The 16,249-nt window shown below is 51.1% G+C and overlaps 1 pseudogene; it reads left to right on the top strand.

Annotated features, from left to right (window-relative positions):
* LOC140680996 (uncharacterized) overlaps window positions 1-16,249 on the top strand; it is a 608,239-nt pseudogene that overhangs the window by 260,348 nt on the left and 331,642 nt on the right.

Here is a 16,249-nt window from a genome sequence, read left to right as displayed (position 1 = left end):
TCATCTGCAAAGATGTCCTTGGTTCCATGTGTCCCTTCAGTGTCACAATGTCCCTTTGGTTACTCCAGGCCCTGCACTGTCACACTGGACTCCTTGGTTCCATGGGGCCCCAAAATGCGACAATGGACTCTTTGGTTCCATGGGGCTTCACAGTGTCACAATGTTCTCGTTGGTGCCGCAGTTTCACAGTGGCCCCTTGGTTCCATGGGGCCCCAGGGTGTCACAAAGGCCCCATGGTTACATGAGGTCCCACACTGTCACAATGCTCTCTGTGGTTCCACAAGTCCCCTCAGTGTCACAATGGATTCCTTGTTTCCACGAGGCCACACAGTGTCACAAGGGCCTTCCAGATTCCTGGAGGCCCCAGAGTGTCACAGTGGCCCCTTGGTTACACAAGGTCCTGCAGTGTCACAATGTCCCCTTGGTTCCATGAGGCCCCGCAGTGTCAGAAGGGCCCCTTGGTTCCCCTGGGCCCTGGACTCTCCCAATGCTCTCCTTGGTTTTGCAGTGTCACAGTGGTGAAACCCCTCGGTTACACGAGGCCCTGCAGTGTCACCATGGCCTCTGTGGTTCCACCAGGACCCAGTGTCACGGGGACTCTCTGGTTCCATTGGGCCCCAGAGCACCACAATGGAGCCCTGGTTCTATGGGCCTGCACAGTGTCACCATGGTCCTCTTAGTTCCACCAGGCCCTGCAGGGTCACAATGGCCCCAGAGTGTCCCAATCATCACAGAATGACAGAATCAAATAGGCTGGAAAAGACCTTTGGGATCATCAGGTCCAACCAATGCCCTAATACCGCCTTGTGACCCAGACCATGCCACTGAGTGCCACTGGAGAGGGACAGTGACTCTGCCACCTCCCCCCTGGCCTGCCCATTCCAGTGCCCACTCAGCCTTTCTGTGAAGAACTTCTTCCTCTTGTCCAGTCTAAACCTCCCCTGGTGCAGCTGAAGGCTGTGTCTTCTTGTCCTGCCCTCCAGCAGATCCACACTCACACCCAGCTTGGTGTCACCTGCAAATTTGGGGATGGTGGGCTCGATCCCCTCACCCAGATCATCGGTGAAGATGTTAAACAGGGCTGGGCCCAACACAGATCCCTGGGGACAGCACCAGGGACTGGACACCAGCTGGGTGCAGCACCATCCCCACCCCTCTCTGGGCCCAGCCTCCAGCCAGTTCTTCCATCTCCCAGCCAGGAGGGAACCTGCCCAAGCCGTGGGCTGCAGCTTTTCCAGGGAATGCTGTCACAGACAGTGTCCAAGGCTTTGCTGAAGTCCAGATGGACACATCCACAGCCTTTCCCACATCCACAGGTGGGTCACCTGGTTATAAAAGGAGATCAGGGTGCTCAGGCAGGACCTGCCCCTCTTAAATCCATGCTGGCTGGCTCTGACCCCTCGGCCATCCTGTGGGTGCCCTGTGGTGGCACTCAAGGTGATCTGTTCCATAACCTTGCCGGGCACCGAGGTCAGGCTGACAGGCCTGGAGTTCCCCAGATCCTCCTTCCAGCCCTTCCTGGGGATGGGCTCACACTGGCACCTCCAGTGCTCTGGCACCTCCCTGGTGAGCCAGGACTGATGGTAAATGATGGGGAGCAGCTTGGGGAGCTCATCCATCAGCTCCTTCATCCCCCTTGGATGGATCCCATCCCATTGTTGTGTGTAGTAGATATAATTCGCGCCATTTCTAATATGATAGATGTGATATTTAATATTTGTTAGAGTAGACATTTTTGTATTAGGATTTCCCCCCCACCCTCACAGGCTCAGGTGAGACCGGGTGTAGATTGGAAACTGATTTAAAAGTAAGAAGGTACAGCTCACCAGGAGATGGGCCATGTCTGGGGAGATACAGAAACGCCAGGTGCTGATCGTTCGCGTGAACGACCCGAGATGGATATCATAGAAATCCTCAGGCAGATACATGTGAATACAGCGTTTCCCGAATTCCCCTATATTTCATCAAGGGATTCGACAAACTCCAGACACTGATTTGTTCTCCCTCATCACCAAAAAAGAAAATCCTATTAACATATGGACTCTGAATAGAAGAAAAGACTGATTGTTGAAATCTTGGCCTCAGGCGGAATTTTCCCTATAAAAACCGCTTGTGGCAGGATAGAGGTGTGTGGGCATGGAGGAAAACCTCTGCTGAGGCTGACTCCTTGTTGCACACCCAGGGCCGACCCCGGACTCGGCTCTGTTCTTTCCTTGTGGCTGGCTAGATAGAATTTTATTGCAAAAGAAATATTTTATTTTTCATAATCATTTGGCTGGACAAATTTTCATTTATAACATTGAATCATATTTTTATGCATAAACAAAATAAAATGTTAATAGTTATTATGCTAAAATTAATTAATTTAATTCATTTAATTAAAATTTAACTAAAGTTTAATTATTAAGTGAAATCCATAGTTTTTAAAAAACATTTTAGGATGTCAGTCCCAAGTGGGCAATATCTGGGGGTAAGGGGCATGCAGTAAATGGATGTGATTCATGCTGAATGAGTTGTTGTCCTAGATTGCAAGGCAAGATGTATTCAATTGCTATCTGTTAGAGGTTGGTTCACTGCATTGCTTATTTAATCTTTTTATTTTCTTCCCTAATACAGAACGGTTATTCCTGCTCCCATATTTTTGCCTGAGAGCCCCCCTTAACTTCAAATTTATAGCAATTCAGAGGGAGGCGGTCTACTTTTTTTTTCCCCGCATTTCAGGGGAGGATCCTTCCTTCCTTAGCAGACTCCTGTCTTTGCAAAACAAACCAGATTTTGGCACCCAACGTGCGGCTCGAGGGCACAGAAACAAAAAAGGGAATAACAGTTCTTGAGTAATCCAATTTTTGTGTGCTGCTACAGAAACCTCATTAAGCGGCACCCAGTGCTCCAGCCTGCCCTGGTTTGGGTGACACGTAACCGTGGCTGCATTTCTCCATTTGCAGGCCCTTATCTAAACATGGCTCCTACGGCCAAGGCTGCTGTGGCTGTTCTCCGGTTTGTTCTATGGGTGAATAAGGGGAAGAATTCATGGATTTTTAACTTCCTCTGGGAAGCAGGCACATGGATTCAAAGCTATCACACACTAACTGTGCTTTTGGGGTTACTTTAATAATGGCACCTACTGTGAGGAAATGACACCAGGGGAAATTTTCTCCCAACCCTTTAACCATCCCTTTGGGTCTGCCCCACGAGTTTTTGAAGGGTTCAGATCCACTCCAAATACCAATGATATCATACAGGGGCTGGTGTTGCTGTTAGCCCTGTTCTATTTAGCACTGAGAGACAAGGGAAGATTAACCTGGTCCACCCGCAGGCACCCTGGTCCATGTTCCCTCATTCCATGGGGCCCCACAGTGTCCCAATGGTCCCTTGCTTCCAGGAGGCCCTGAGGTGTCACAATGCCCCCTTGGTGGCACCAGGCCCTGAAGGGTCCAATGGTCTCCATGGTTCCATCAGGCCCCACAGAGTCATAATGATCTCTGGGTCCCTGAGGCCCCGCGGTGTCACCATGGCCCCTTGGTTCCATGGGCTCCAGTGGTGCCACAATGATCCCCTTGGTTCCATGAGGTGCCCACAGTGTCACAGTGATCTCCACGGGAAGGAAAGAACCGAGCCCCAGTGTGGCAGGGGCAGCCACCAGAGGCCAAGGCCAGCCAGAGTTGATGGTACTGGCAGATTTTGGCTGGCAGCAACCCTTGGATATAGGGAATTTTAGAGGTGGAATCCCACTTTCAGACATGGACATCCGGGGGAGAAGGACGGTCCTTTTCCATAGGAAGAAAAGCACGGAACACCGGTGTTTGAGGGGCAGATAAATGGCGGCCACCAGAGGCCTAAGGCAGCCAGACCTCTCTGTCCTGGTAGCTTTTGTCTGAAAACAACCCTTGGATATAGGGAATCTGGGAGGTGGAATCCCAGTTTCTGCCATTTCTCCGTACATACGGATGGTTTTTTGTATAAGAAGGAAAGCACAGAGGGCAAGTGTTTCTAAGGGAGAGGAGAGGAGAGGAGAGGAGAGGAGAGGAGAGGAGAGGAGAGGAGAGGAGAGGAGAGGAGAGGAGAGGAGAGGAGAGGAGAGGAGAGGAGAGGAGAGGAGAGGAGAGGAGAGGAGAGGAGAGGAGAGGAGAGGAGAGGAGAGGAGAGGAGAGGAGAGGAGAGGAGAGGAGAGGAGAGGAGAGGAGAGGAGAGGAGAGGAGAGGAGAGGAGAGGAGAGGAGAGGAGAGGAGAGGAGAGGAGAGGAGAGGAGAGGAGAGGAGAGGAGAGGAGAGGAGAGGAGAGGAGAGGAGAGGAGAGGAGAGGAGAGGAGAGGAGAGGAGAGGAGAGGAGAGGAGAGGAGAGGAGAGGAGAGGAGAGGAGAGGAGAGGAGAGGAGAGGAGAGGAGAGGAGAGGAGAGGAGAGGAGAGGAGAGGAGAGGAGAGGAGAGGAGAGGAGAGGAGAGGAGAGGAGAGGAGAGGAGAGGAGAGGAGAGGAGAGGAAGTGGCTCCTGTGAGGCCAAGCCACCCAGACCTGTTTCTCCTGGAAACTCTTGTCATGGAGTAATCCTTGGATATATGGAATTTGGGATGAAGAATCTCAGTTTTGACCATGGACACCTTGAGAAGAAAGAAGGTTCTTTTCCATTAGAAGGAAAGCACTGAGCCCCAGTATTTCAAAAGCTGATGAGAAGAAGCCCCCAAGAGGCCAAAGGCAGCCAGACCTGTCTGACCTGGCAGCTTTCACTTGGGAGAAATCCTTCGATGTACAGAGTTTTGGAGATGGAATCCCAGTTTTAGCCATGGGTGCCTGGACAGGAAGAAGAGTTCTTTTCATTAGGAAGGAAATGACAGAGCCCCAGTGTTTCAGAGGAACATGAGTGCCAGACCTCAGGAAGCCAAGGCCAGCCAGACTTGTCAGTCCTGGCATCATTTTTCTGGGAGCTATCTTTGTATATAGGGAATTTGGGAGGCAGATCCCAAATTTTGGCCATGGGTGCCTGGTCGAGATGGATGCTTTTTAAGCAACAAAAGCACACGGACTCAGTGTCTAAAAGGCAGATGAGAGGTGGCCCCTGGGTGGCCAAGGCAGCCAGACCTGTTTCTATTCACAGATTTCATCGGGGAACAATCTTTGCATATAAGAAAATTTGGGGAAGGAATCCCAGTTTTGGCCGTAGGCCCCTGGAGAAGAAGGACAGTTCTCTCCCATTGGATGACGAAGCAAAGAGTCAATTGTGACCCTGGGGTCCCACGTAACCAAAGGGCCATGGTGACACAGCAGGGCCACGTGGATCCAGTGGTCCATTGTGACACTGTGGATCCAAGGAGACCATGGAGACACCCCCAGAACCTCATGGAACCAAGGCGTCCATGGTGACCCAGCGGGGCTGCATGGAGCCAATGGTCCATGGTGACACTGCCCATCCAAGGAGGCCATTTGGACACTACAGAAGCTCATGGAGCGAGGTGGCCATTGTGACACTGAAGAACTTCATGGCACCAAATATCCATGGGGACACAGCAGGGCATCATGGAACCCAGGAACCGCTGTTGGCAGTGCGGAAACTCCTGGAACCAGGGGCTGTTGTGGCACTGCAGCACCAACACAGCTGCTGCACCTTGTCCCCTGCCCTGCACAGCTCCTTGGGAGGCACGGCAGGAGCAGCACCCTGGGAGCCTCAGGATTGCCCCTCTGGGATCCATGGCACACACTCCCATGTGTGTGGAATTCCAGTTCCCAGCCAGGAAAAGATGTTCCTGACCTTGAAGGCAAAGCTCTTATGGAAGAGCCAAAAGCCAAGTGTAGCAGTATCCTACAGTGACATTTCACTACCAGCCTTCATAACTTCACCCATGGTTGTCATAGCTCATGGATTGGGAATTAAATCAGGGTAGGGTCTTTGGTGGGAGCTGCCCTGGGTCAAGGGAGACACAGAGAGAGAAACAGAGCAGGCAAAAGAAGGCAGGAGAGAAAGGAGATGTTTTGGTTTGGAATGACAGGTGTCTGCTAAGGAAGGCAGGGGCCTCCCCTGAAATGGAAACATGTAGACTCTTTCTTTCTGAATTGTTATAAATTTTAAATTAAAGGGGGCTCTCAGGTAAAAATATGGGAGCAGGAATAACAGCTTTTTATTAGAGAAGAAAATGAAAATATGAACAATGCAGTAAACAAAAACAACACTGATAGAGCCAGAATACAACCTGACACTCTGTTGGACAGGGTGTTGGCCACAGTCCAATTGGAAATGTGGCTGCAGTCCTCCTGCAGTGTCAGGTGTGGTTCTGTTGGAGAAGTGATCCTGTAGAAAAGGGTGTCTTCTTCTGAAGAGGAAGAGGCAGCTGTTCCTCTGAGAAATCCAGCCCAGAAAAAGCTGTGTTGGTGGGCCAGAATCTCAAGACTAGATGCAGGTAGGAATGCTTGGCTCCTCCCTCTGGGCGGAGCAGCTCACAATGGGATGTTACAGTTCTTATCAGTCATGCAGTGACATTCAATAGCCCATTATCAGCAGATGTCTCCCCTGAGGGGGGACTGATTGTGGAAGAGATAAGGAAAAACTGCCCACTTAGCACAGGACAACTGTCACACAGATGGCAAATAGAACACATCTTGCTTTTCAGTCTGGGACAGGAGGTCACAAACAAAATCAGCTGAGAAGGCGGCACTCTGAAAAGCAAACCAGAACTGACAGAAAATGAATGGGACAGAAATCAATAATTCTGATAGTTTTATTTACTATCAAAATAAAGCACAACCACCCAGCCCCACACAATCTTAATCCCAAGACCTCAAATTTGGATCTCACTTCTCCCGATCTACTTCCAACCCCATCTCACCCTAGAGGCTGTGGAATTGAGTAATTTTTGCATGGGACTGAGGTGGGAACCAGCCATTTTGAGGTGGGATTGAGCAATTTTGGGGTAAGATTGTGGGGTTTCCAGTGGGATTGAATAATTTTGAGGTGACAGAGCAATCCACCTTGGCTTTTGGAGTGCAAACATATGGAGAATACTACCAGATATCCCCCAAGAACCCACAAATCCTCCAGAATACGTTCCCAAACCATAAATCCTATCTCAGATACCGCTTAAATGGTGGGACTTTTGACATCTCTGATCAATACTCTTTTTAGTCATTTTTCAGGTGTTTTTAAGTGATAAAGACAAATCAGAAGAAAATTAGGACCAAACCAAAACCAGAGAGCCCTTGAGCATCCCCTGGGCACAAGACAAAACAAACTCAGCAGAAATTAAACTTAACCCTACATAAAATGCCATGAGGAAGATTTGCTCTTCCCACAAGTCACTTTTGCTGGAAACACAGACAAATCCCAAACATTAATAAACCAGCAGCAGAAGCAATTCTGTGGCAATTCCAAATTCCATCACTTCCAGCACAGCTCCAACTCAGATGCTGGCAGGTTCCAAAAAAGAGACATGGAAATTTGGCCCAATACAGATTATTAAAAGGAAGGGAAAGCTCTGTGTAGCTGTCACAAAGGTGACGGGAACGAAGAAAATAATGATTCTCATATTTGGAAAAGCCCCCAAGCCTGCGAATTCACTAATTATTCAGGAGTTTAGCTACTTGAGCTGGGCTTCTTGTAGGACTTTAGTAGCCTTGTGTTCCTCACCTTGGGGTGACTGATCCTGGTCAGTCTCACTGGTATGATTTGCTCCCTTTCCTCCAGTGACTTTAACGAACTTTTCAGGGAAGGAGAGGAATATATTTTCTTTACACTGGCCACCCACAACAGCCATTTTCCTCATAAGTTCTCCCAAAAGTTCTCAGAGGAAGCTGCATCCAAGTTTCCAAGAGTTCCTCCAGAAAGAGGCAGAACCTCCTCATAGGAGGGAACCAGGCTGTTGTCAAAGGCACTTGGGGTCAGACAACAGCGCCCTGAACTCACTGTGCAAAATAATGTTGCAATCTGGTTAATAAAATTGTTAGAGAGATGCCTCTGCCCCAATTAAGGTGCAAAGGTCACCAAATTTAAGTGGATTTTATTGAACAGTAAAAGTGAGGGAGAGAGACAGAAAGAAAGAGAAAAGGGGCGAGAGCAAGGGAGTGACAGGGACAGAGATCTCCCCTGTGACAGGGCAAGTGTGACATTGTCCCCTGTGTGCGTGTCCTTCCCAGGCTGGGGGTTTTACACCTGAGCCAGTTTGGGTAAGGGGGGTGGTGTTCACCCCCCACCCCGAGCAGGGATTGCCTCACTGTTTCAGGTTACAGTGTCAGATGTAACCAAAAGTGTTTTCAGTCACCATCTCCATAAACTGTTATCAACAGGTGGGGCAGTGTTCTTTATCTCTTCCATGGCTCAGCCCTGATAATGCCCTCCAGGGGCCATCTTCTGTTAATGGGCCATTGAGTGTCACTGCAGGGCTGATAAAATTACATCATCCCATTGTGGGATGCTCCGCCCAGGGGGAGGAACCAAGCATTCCTACCTGGATATAATCTCACCCTTGCAACACCACGACCACCTTGCCTACTGGATTCCCAGAGGACAAGAGCTCCATAACCACCACTGGACCTTCAGAGGAAGACCAGACCCTTCTACAGGAGCACCACTTTGACAGAATCACGTTCATCACTCCAGCCGGACTGCAGCTACCATTTCATCAGACTGCTACCACCACCCTGACCATCGGGGTGCCAGGTTATATCCTGACTCTGTGAGTTTAAACCAGTGATTCTGTATCATTGCCTTGATCTTAATTTTCTTACTCAATTGTGATTCTGGCTTAGACTCTCCCCCTGGTTTGCCTTCAAACCAGTACAAAACTCACTGTGCTCATCCCTTGTTTTCCTCCCAAAACAGAATTTTCCATACCCAAATCTTCACGAAATGGAGGAGGAGGCTGTGAGGAAGAGGAAGGCGCCCTGGGACATCCAGGCAGGTGAGGAGGAAGTCAGTGCCCCTTTCCCCCTCTCTCCTGCTCCATCTCCCGGCCAAGCCTGGCCCCCGGCTGCACGACAGCCCCGCTTCCGACGCTCTGCTGACGGGGATGCACTGGGGGGATCTCCTTACCCTTCCTTGTGGCACGGAGGCAAATCCCATCCTCTCCTTGTCCTTCCTACCCCAGAGCAGGAGCTGATGATGGAGACGAGGAAGGACAAATCTCTGCAGCACAACCTCATGGAAGAGGCCGATTTGAGCAACTCCACAGAACAAGAATCCAACAGGGAGGAAAAGCCCCGGAGATCCCACACAAGGAGGGGCTGGAAACCCAGCCCAGGGTGCTCTGAGGAGGAAAGGCCCACTCTGGGTCAGGAAGGTGGGCAGAGCTTCAGCCAGAGCTCAGACCTGGTGGTCCCTGAGAAGCTTCACGATGGGGAGAAGCCCTACAAGTGCTTGGAGTGTGGGAAGAGCTTCAGGCAGAGCAACAGTCTGAAACGACATCAGGTGATCCACACTGGGGAATGGCCCTACGAGTGTGGGGAGTGTGGGAAGGGCTTCAGCTGCAGCTTCGACCTCATCATCCACCAGAGGTTCCACACTGGGGAGAGGCCCTACGAGTGTCCTGAGTGTCAGAAGAGGTTTCACACCAGCTCCCATCTACTTGAACATCAGCGGATTCACACGGATGAGAGGCCCTTCCACTGCCCTGACTGCGGGAAGGGCTTCAAGCACAACTCCACCCTTGTCACCCACCGGCGCATCCACACTGGGGAGAGGCCCTACATGTGCCCCACATGTGGGAAGAGGTTTCAGAGCAGCTCAAGTCTCCTCCTGCATGAGCGGGTCCACACCGAGGAGAGGCTCTTCCTCTGCTCTGACTGTGGGAAGGGCTTCAAGCAAAACTCCCACCTCATCAGGCACCGACGCATCCACACTGGGGAGAGGCCCTATGAGTGTCCCCAGTGTGGGAAGAGCTTCACCCAGAGCTCTGACTTGACCAGACACCAACGGAGCCACCGATGATGGAAGCCCTGTGAGTGCCCCAACTGCAGGAGGAGCTTCGTGTACTGCTCCAGCTTCATCCTCCATTGAAGAACCCACATTGGGAAGAGCCCTGGTGATCCCTGTTCCCTGTGATCCATGCTGGGAAGATACCTGTACCTTCTCCTGCCCCTGCCAATGACCTGATGTGGGATTGAAGAACATGAGGGTCTGGCCATGGCCCTGTCACTACATTCACTCCCACCTCAGGTCATTGCCCGGGGCAGGAAAGGGACTCTCTCTCTCTCTCTCTCCCTGAGAAGGTTGTCCTTTCCAGGCAGGAGACATGTGGCCAGGAAGATACAATTGATGGTGATGTAATTTCCCCTGTAAATAGTTTTTCTTATCCCTTCTGTTGTCAATAGTTTTTCTGTTCCTGTTTGTTCCTTATCTCGTTGCTGTTCCCAGTAAATTGTTCTTATCCCAGCCTGGGATCTTTCCCTTTTTTCCTTCAGTGGAAGGTGGGAGGGCAACGAGAGCCAGCGTGGTTTTAGCAGGAGCAGGAAATTGGGGAATTCCATTCCTGAATCCCAGCCTGTGGATACCGAGCATCCCAGCTGGTGCCAGCCCTGGTGGCCATGGCAGCAGCCTTGGGAGCGGGTCCCTGGCTGGGGCTGAGGGAACCTCTTCACTCTGGTGCCCAGGGACAGGAGTGCAGGGAGCGGCTGCAGCTGAGTCGGGGCAGGCTGAGGTTGGATCTCAGGGAAAGGTTTTTGCCCAGAGGCTGCTGGGGCACTGCCCAGGCTCCCCAGGGAAGGGTCACAGCTCCAGGGCTCTCTGAGCTCCAGCAGCGTTTGGACAGCGCTGCCAGGCCCAGGCTGGCAGTGTTGGGGTGTCCTGTGCAGGGCCAGCAGCGGGACTCGAGGATCCTGATGGGTCCCTCCCAGCTCAGCCACTTCTGTGGTTCTGGGATCCCATGACCCTGGGGATGGGAGTGCCAGTGGTTGCCATGGAAACGGGCTCTGGCTGCAGGCCTGAGCTGGTGTCCATGGCAACCACCCCTGGCATGGGGTGTCCATGGAGCTGCCCAGGGACTGACCATAGCAACTGGGGCTGGGTAAGGTTGCCATGGGAACTGACCATAGCAACAGGGGCTGGGGAAGGTTGCCATGGAAACTGACCATAGCAACAGGGGGCTGGTGCTGGTTGCCATGGAAACTGACCATAGCAACAGGGGCTGGTGATGGTTGCCATGGAAACTGACCATAGCAACAGGGGGCTGGTGCTGGTTGCCATGGAAACTGACCATAGCAACAGGGGCTGGTGATGGTTGCCATGGAAACTGACCATAGCAACAGGGGCTGGTGATGGTTGCCATGGAAACTGACCATAGCAATGGGTCTGATGAGGTTTGCTGTGGTAATCCAGGGCATCCCTCTGGCTGCCCTGGCAGGTCTGGGACCCTGGCAGGGGGTCAGGAACCCCCCTGTACAGAGCCCCCAGAGACACTGCCTGTGATCTCTGTCCATGGAAAAGAGTTTTCAATCTTACAGGATGAATTACTCACTCTGAGTGTTTGCTATGAGTAATAATTAGTGTGACATGGGTGCAAAAGTAGAATTTTAGGATTCTAGATAAGGGGTTCAAAGGAGGCAAGATGGAGGAAATCGTGTGTGTCCTGTCCTTTTTCATCTTCTTCATGCCTTCCATGTTTCACTGCAGTGTTGGCATTTTTCTGTTGGTTTAGACTGGGGACACATTGTTCAACACAGGTGGTAGGTATTGGCACATTATTGTAAATATAGCACAGGTAGTTTCTGGTATATAATGTTTGTAACTTCCCACTGAGGGGCAGAGCCCTGCACGCTGCCCCGCAAGAAAGGCCTACTGCAGGTCAGACAGAACATGTTATAGATAAGCAAGAATAAACAACCTTGAAAACCAGCACAGATTAATTATGGCGTCTTCTTTGGCAGCAGGGCTCAAAGACAGCAAATTTCTGCAATTTTGGGATCATTTAAATACCACAGATTCTGACATAAATGGCATCCCTGGGTGGGCTCGAACCACCAACCTTTCAGTTAAGAGCCGACAGTTTGCCTATTAATAATCAGATATTTTGACAGGCCCTCAGAGGGGTTTCATGGGGACTTTCTAAGTGTCCCCAGGCTGCCAAAGAGCCGGGATGTCACAGGCACTCACAGGGGCTCCTGTCATGGGCAGACTGGGAGCTTTAGGCAAAGTTTATTAGAGAAGCTCCTGTCAGGTCAGGAGGCACAGAAAGGACCCCCAATAGCCCCTATAGATCCCCAAATACCTCCAAGGACCGCCAGCCTTTCTAAGCCTCTTTTTGTGAGAGGAGCCTTGGAGCAGCAGGTTCCAATCCCTACCCCTGACATTTCAAGAGCTCGTAGGTAAACAATTATAAAGGTGGAATTAAAACTTTATACTATTCTCCCTTAGCATTAGGAATTGTAAACCAGTGTTGGGGGTTGGGTTTTTCCTTTCTGTTTGTTCCTTATCATTGGCTGATGTTTATTGGCTGATCCCTTATTTTGGGAGGAGCTGCTGCTCTTGGAGATGGGAGTTTCCACTGCTGCTGCCAGAGCCCGGGCCAGAGCTGTTTCTTCTGTCCTGGGATGAGCCTCTGCTCGTGAGAACAGCCACTAAACTGGGACCTTATTTACACCTGCCCCACTAAAAGAGAGACCTATCCCTGTCTGCTCTGGTGTCCAGGATCCTGAGCTGGGCTCTCTCTGCCCTGCTTGGAGCCCCTCACCCCGGGCCTGCCGAGACATCCTGCCAGCCCAGCTGACTGCTTTTTGCCAGTGCTGCTGGGGCACCGAGCTGACTGCTTTCTGAGAGTCCTGCTGGGGCACCGGAGCCGGCTGCCCCGGGGTTTGTGAAGCAAAGCCTCTCTCCAGCCCTTCCCCCTTCGGACAAAGCCGCCATGGCCCCGCGCTGCCGAGCCCGGCCGGAGCGCCCCCTGCAGCCGCGTGGGGGTCAGCGCACCTGCCCTGCCCCCGGAGCCACAGCGCCCCTGCTGGCTGTGCCCGGAACTGCACCGCAGGGAAAGCGCCACGGCCCAAAGGCCGGGACTGGGCTCTGCTCTGTTTGCTGTTCGTGCCGCAGCTGCTGCTGCTTGTTTGCTTTGTTATACACACTAGGAAAGAGCTGACATTCCTATTCCCATATCTTTGCCTGCCTGAGAGCCCCTTGATTTCATGATTCTAATAATTTGGAGGGAGGGGGTTTACATTTTCCATTCCACAGGAGGCTTTTTGCTGCCTTCCCTAGCAGACACCTGTCTTGTAAACCAAGACCAATTTTGGCACCCGATGTGCAGCCTGAGGGCATTGAGAGAAACAGGGTGAAATAAGAATAACAATTCTTGAGTAACATAATTTTTTTTGTTGCACTGGATATAGAAACCTTGTTAGGTGTCACCATGTGGTCTAGCTTACCCTGGTTTGGGTGGCACATGGTTGTGGCTACATTTTTCCCATCCTATAACTATGGCAAATCTAGCTGATAATCAATTTGTTTGATGGGTTAATATGGTGGGAATTTATGGATTTTTAATTTTCTCTGGTTGGTGGGCACAGAGATTTGAGGCTACCACACACTAACTGTATGTGTTTGGAATTACTTTAATAATGGTACCTACTGTGAGGAAATGACACCAGTTTTCCCCCAACTCCTCAGCCAGCTCTTTGGGTCTACAGTGGTTGGTGTTCCTGCTATGCCTGTTAAGCCTATTCTGTTCAGCATTCAGAGGTAAGGGAAGATTGACTTAGATAACTATCATAGCAGGGCGTCCCCAGCCTGTAATAATTAGCACTGACTCCATGATTCCAGAAGGCTGATCAATCACTTCATTACATTATCCTATATTATACTTCTAAGAAACACTCATCGCTCTTGCAGACAGTCCGATACAGACAGACCAGACTGGTTAATTGAAATCCAAACACCATCACCACTGGCAAATTTAGAAATCACCCTTTGGTAAACAAATCTCCATAACACATTCCACATGTGCACAACAACAGGTGCAGCAAGTGAAGATAAGAATTGTTTCTCATTCTTTTCTCTGAGCTTTTTCACAGCTTTTCACAGCTTCCCAGGAAAATCCTGGGAGATCTCTCTCTCTGCTCAGAGGATATGTGATTACCACAGGTCAGTTGTGACAGTGCAGGTCCAAGGACACCACGGTGACACTACGGAACCTCATGGAACCAAGGGGCCATTGTGGCACTGTGCTGCCTCATGGAATCAAGGAGACCACTGTGAACTCAGAGACCCCAAGGAACCAAGGGTCCATGGTGACCTTGTGCAGCCGCAGTGTCACAGAGGAGCCGCTGTGACACAGCGAGGGCACACGGAGCCCAGGGGCCATTGTGACACATCAGGGCTTTGTGGAACCACGAAGCCATTGTGACATTGCAAGGCCTCATGGAAGCACAGGGCCATTGTGACACTGCAGAAGCAAGGGGAACATTGTGACACTCCAGGGCCTGATGGAACCAAGGAGACCATTGTGACACTGTGGGGTCCATGGAACGAAGGGAACATGGAACAGGTCTGGCCGGCTGGGCCTCCTGGGGACCACCTGACCACCTTGGCATGTCGAGGGCTGCTTCTCATCTGCCCCTGAAGCCCTGGGGCTCTGGGCTTTCCTTCCCATGGGAGAGAACTGTCCTTCTCCTCCAGGGTTCCATGGCCAAAATTGGGATTCCTCCTCCAAAACTCCGTACATCCAAGGAATGCTCCCAAGTGAAAGCTGCCAGGACAGACAGGTCTGGCTGCCCTTGGCCTCTTGAGAGATGCATCTCATCTGCTTTTGAAACACTGGGGCTTGGTGCTTCCTTCCAATGTAAATATTTGTCCTTCTCAAGGTCACCGTGGTCAAAATTGAGATTCCTCCTCCCAAATTCCATGTATCCAAAAATTCCTCCAATTCAAAACATGCCAGGAAGAACAGGTCTGGTTGGCTGAGCCTCCCAGGAGCCACCTCTTTCTTCTTCTGCCTTTGAAACACATGGGCTCTGTGCTTTCCTTCCTATGGAAAAGAACTCTCCTTCTTATCTACACAGAAATGGCCAAAATTGGGGTTCCACCTCCCAAATTTCCTATATCCAAAGGTTGCTTTCAGACAAAAGCTACCAGGGCAAAGAGGTCTGGCTAGCCTAGACCTCTGATGGCCGCCTTTCATCTGCCACTCAAACACCGGTGTTCTGTGCTTTCCTTCCTTTGGAAAAAAAACCATCATTCAACTCCGGGTGTCCATGTCTGAAATTGGGATTCCACCTCTAAAATTCCCTATATCCAACGGTTGCTCCCAGACAAAATCTGCCAGTACCATCAAGTCTGGCTGGCCTTGGCCTCTGGTGGCTGCCCCTGCCACACTGGGGCTCGGTTCTTCCCTTCCCATGGAGATCACTGTGACACTGTGGGCACCTCATGGAACCAAGGGGATCATTGTGGCACCACTGGAGCCCATGGAACCAAGGGGCCATGGTGACACCGCGGGGCTTCATGGACCCAGAGACCATTATGACTCTGTGGGGCCTGATGGAACCATGGAGACCATTGGGACCCTTCAGGGCCTGGTGTCACCAAGGGGGCATTGTGACACCCCAGGGCCTCCTGGAAGCAAGGGATCATTGGGACACTGTGGGGCCCCATGGAAGCGAGGGAACATGGACCAGGTCTGGGTGGCTTGGCCTCCCAGGGGCCACCTGACAGGTCTGGCTGATCTTGGGATGCCAAGGGCTGCCTCTCATCAGCTCCTGGAGCAATGGGGTTCCATGCTTTCCTTTGTATGGAAAAGAACCGTCTGTCTTTTCAGATGCCCATTGCCAAAACTGACACTCTGCCTAAGAAATTTCCTATATTCAAGGGTATCTCTAAGAACAGAATCTGGCAACTCTGGCTGGCCTTGTCCTCTGGTGGTGACCTCTCATTTGCCCCTAAAACAGTGGGGCTCTGTTCCTTCATTCCTATGGAAAAGAAATGGTCTTCATGTCCAGGAACCATGGCCAAAACTAGAATTATCCACCAAGCCCGGAGGGGCTCATGGAACCATCTGCAGCCCCGGGCAGATATTGACTCTGGCAGTGCTTCCATCCTCCCTCCACTGAGAGAAAAGGACACAGGGCATGCACACAGAAGACACCGAGATCAGTGAAGAGGAAGTTGAGTCCCAGATGGGAGGGATGAGGAGATGCCTTGATCTTGGGTCTGAAATCCTCTGGTAAAGCTATGGAGAAGGATACCATTGAAACATCAGGCTCTCTTTTTCCCTATAAGGCACTGAAAAATATGGGGCTATGCGTTGTTCAGCAAAGGCCTCCATGCTAAAGTAAGGAAATATTGAAGTAGCTT

Source organism: Taeniopygia guttata, chromosome 30 (assembly GCF_048771995.1).
Source record: "Taeniopygia guttata chromosome 30, bTaeGut7.mat, whole genome shotgun sequence".
NCBI classification, from domain to species: Eukaryota; Metazoa; Chordata; class Aves; order Passeriformes; family Estrildidae; genus Taeniopygia; species Taeniopygia guttata.
The sequence above is the reverse complement of the archived record's forward strand: the minus strand, read 5'-3'. Positions and strand labels throughout refer to the sequence as shown.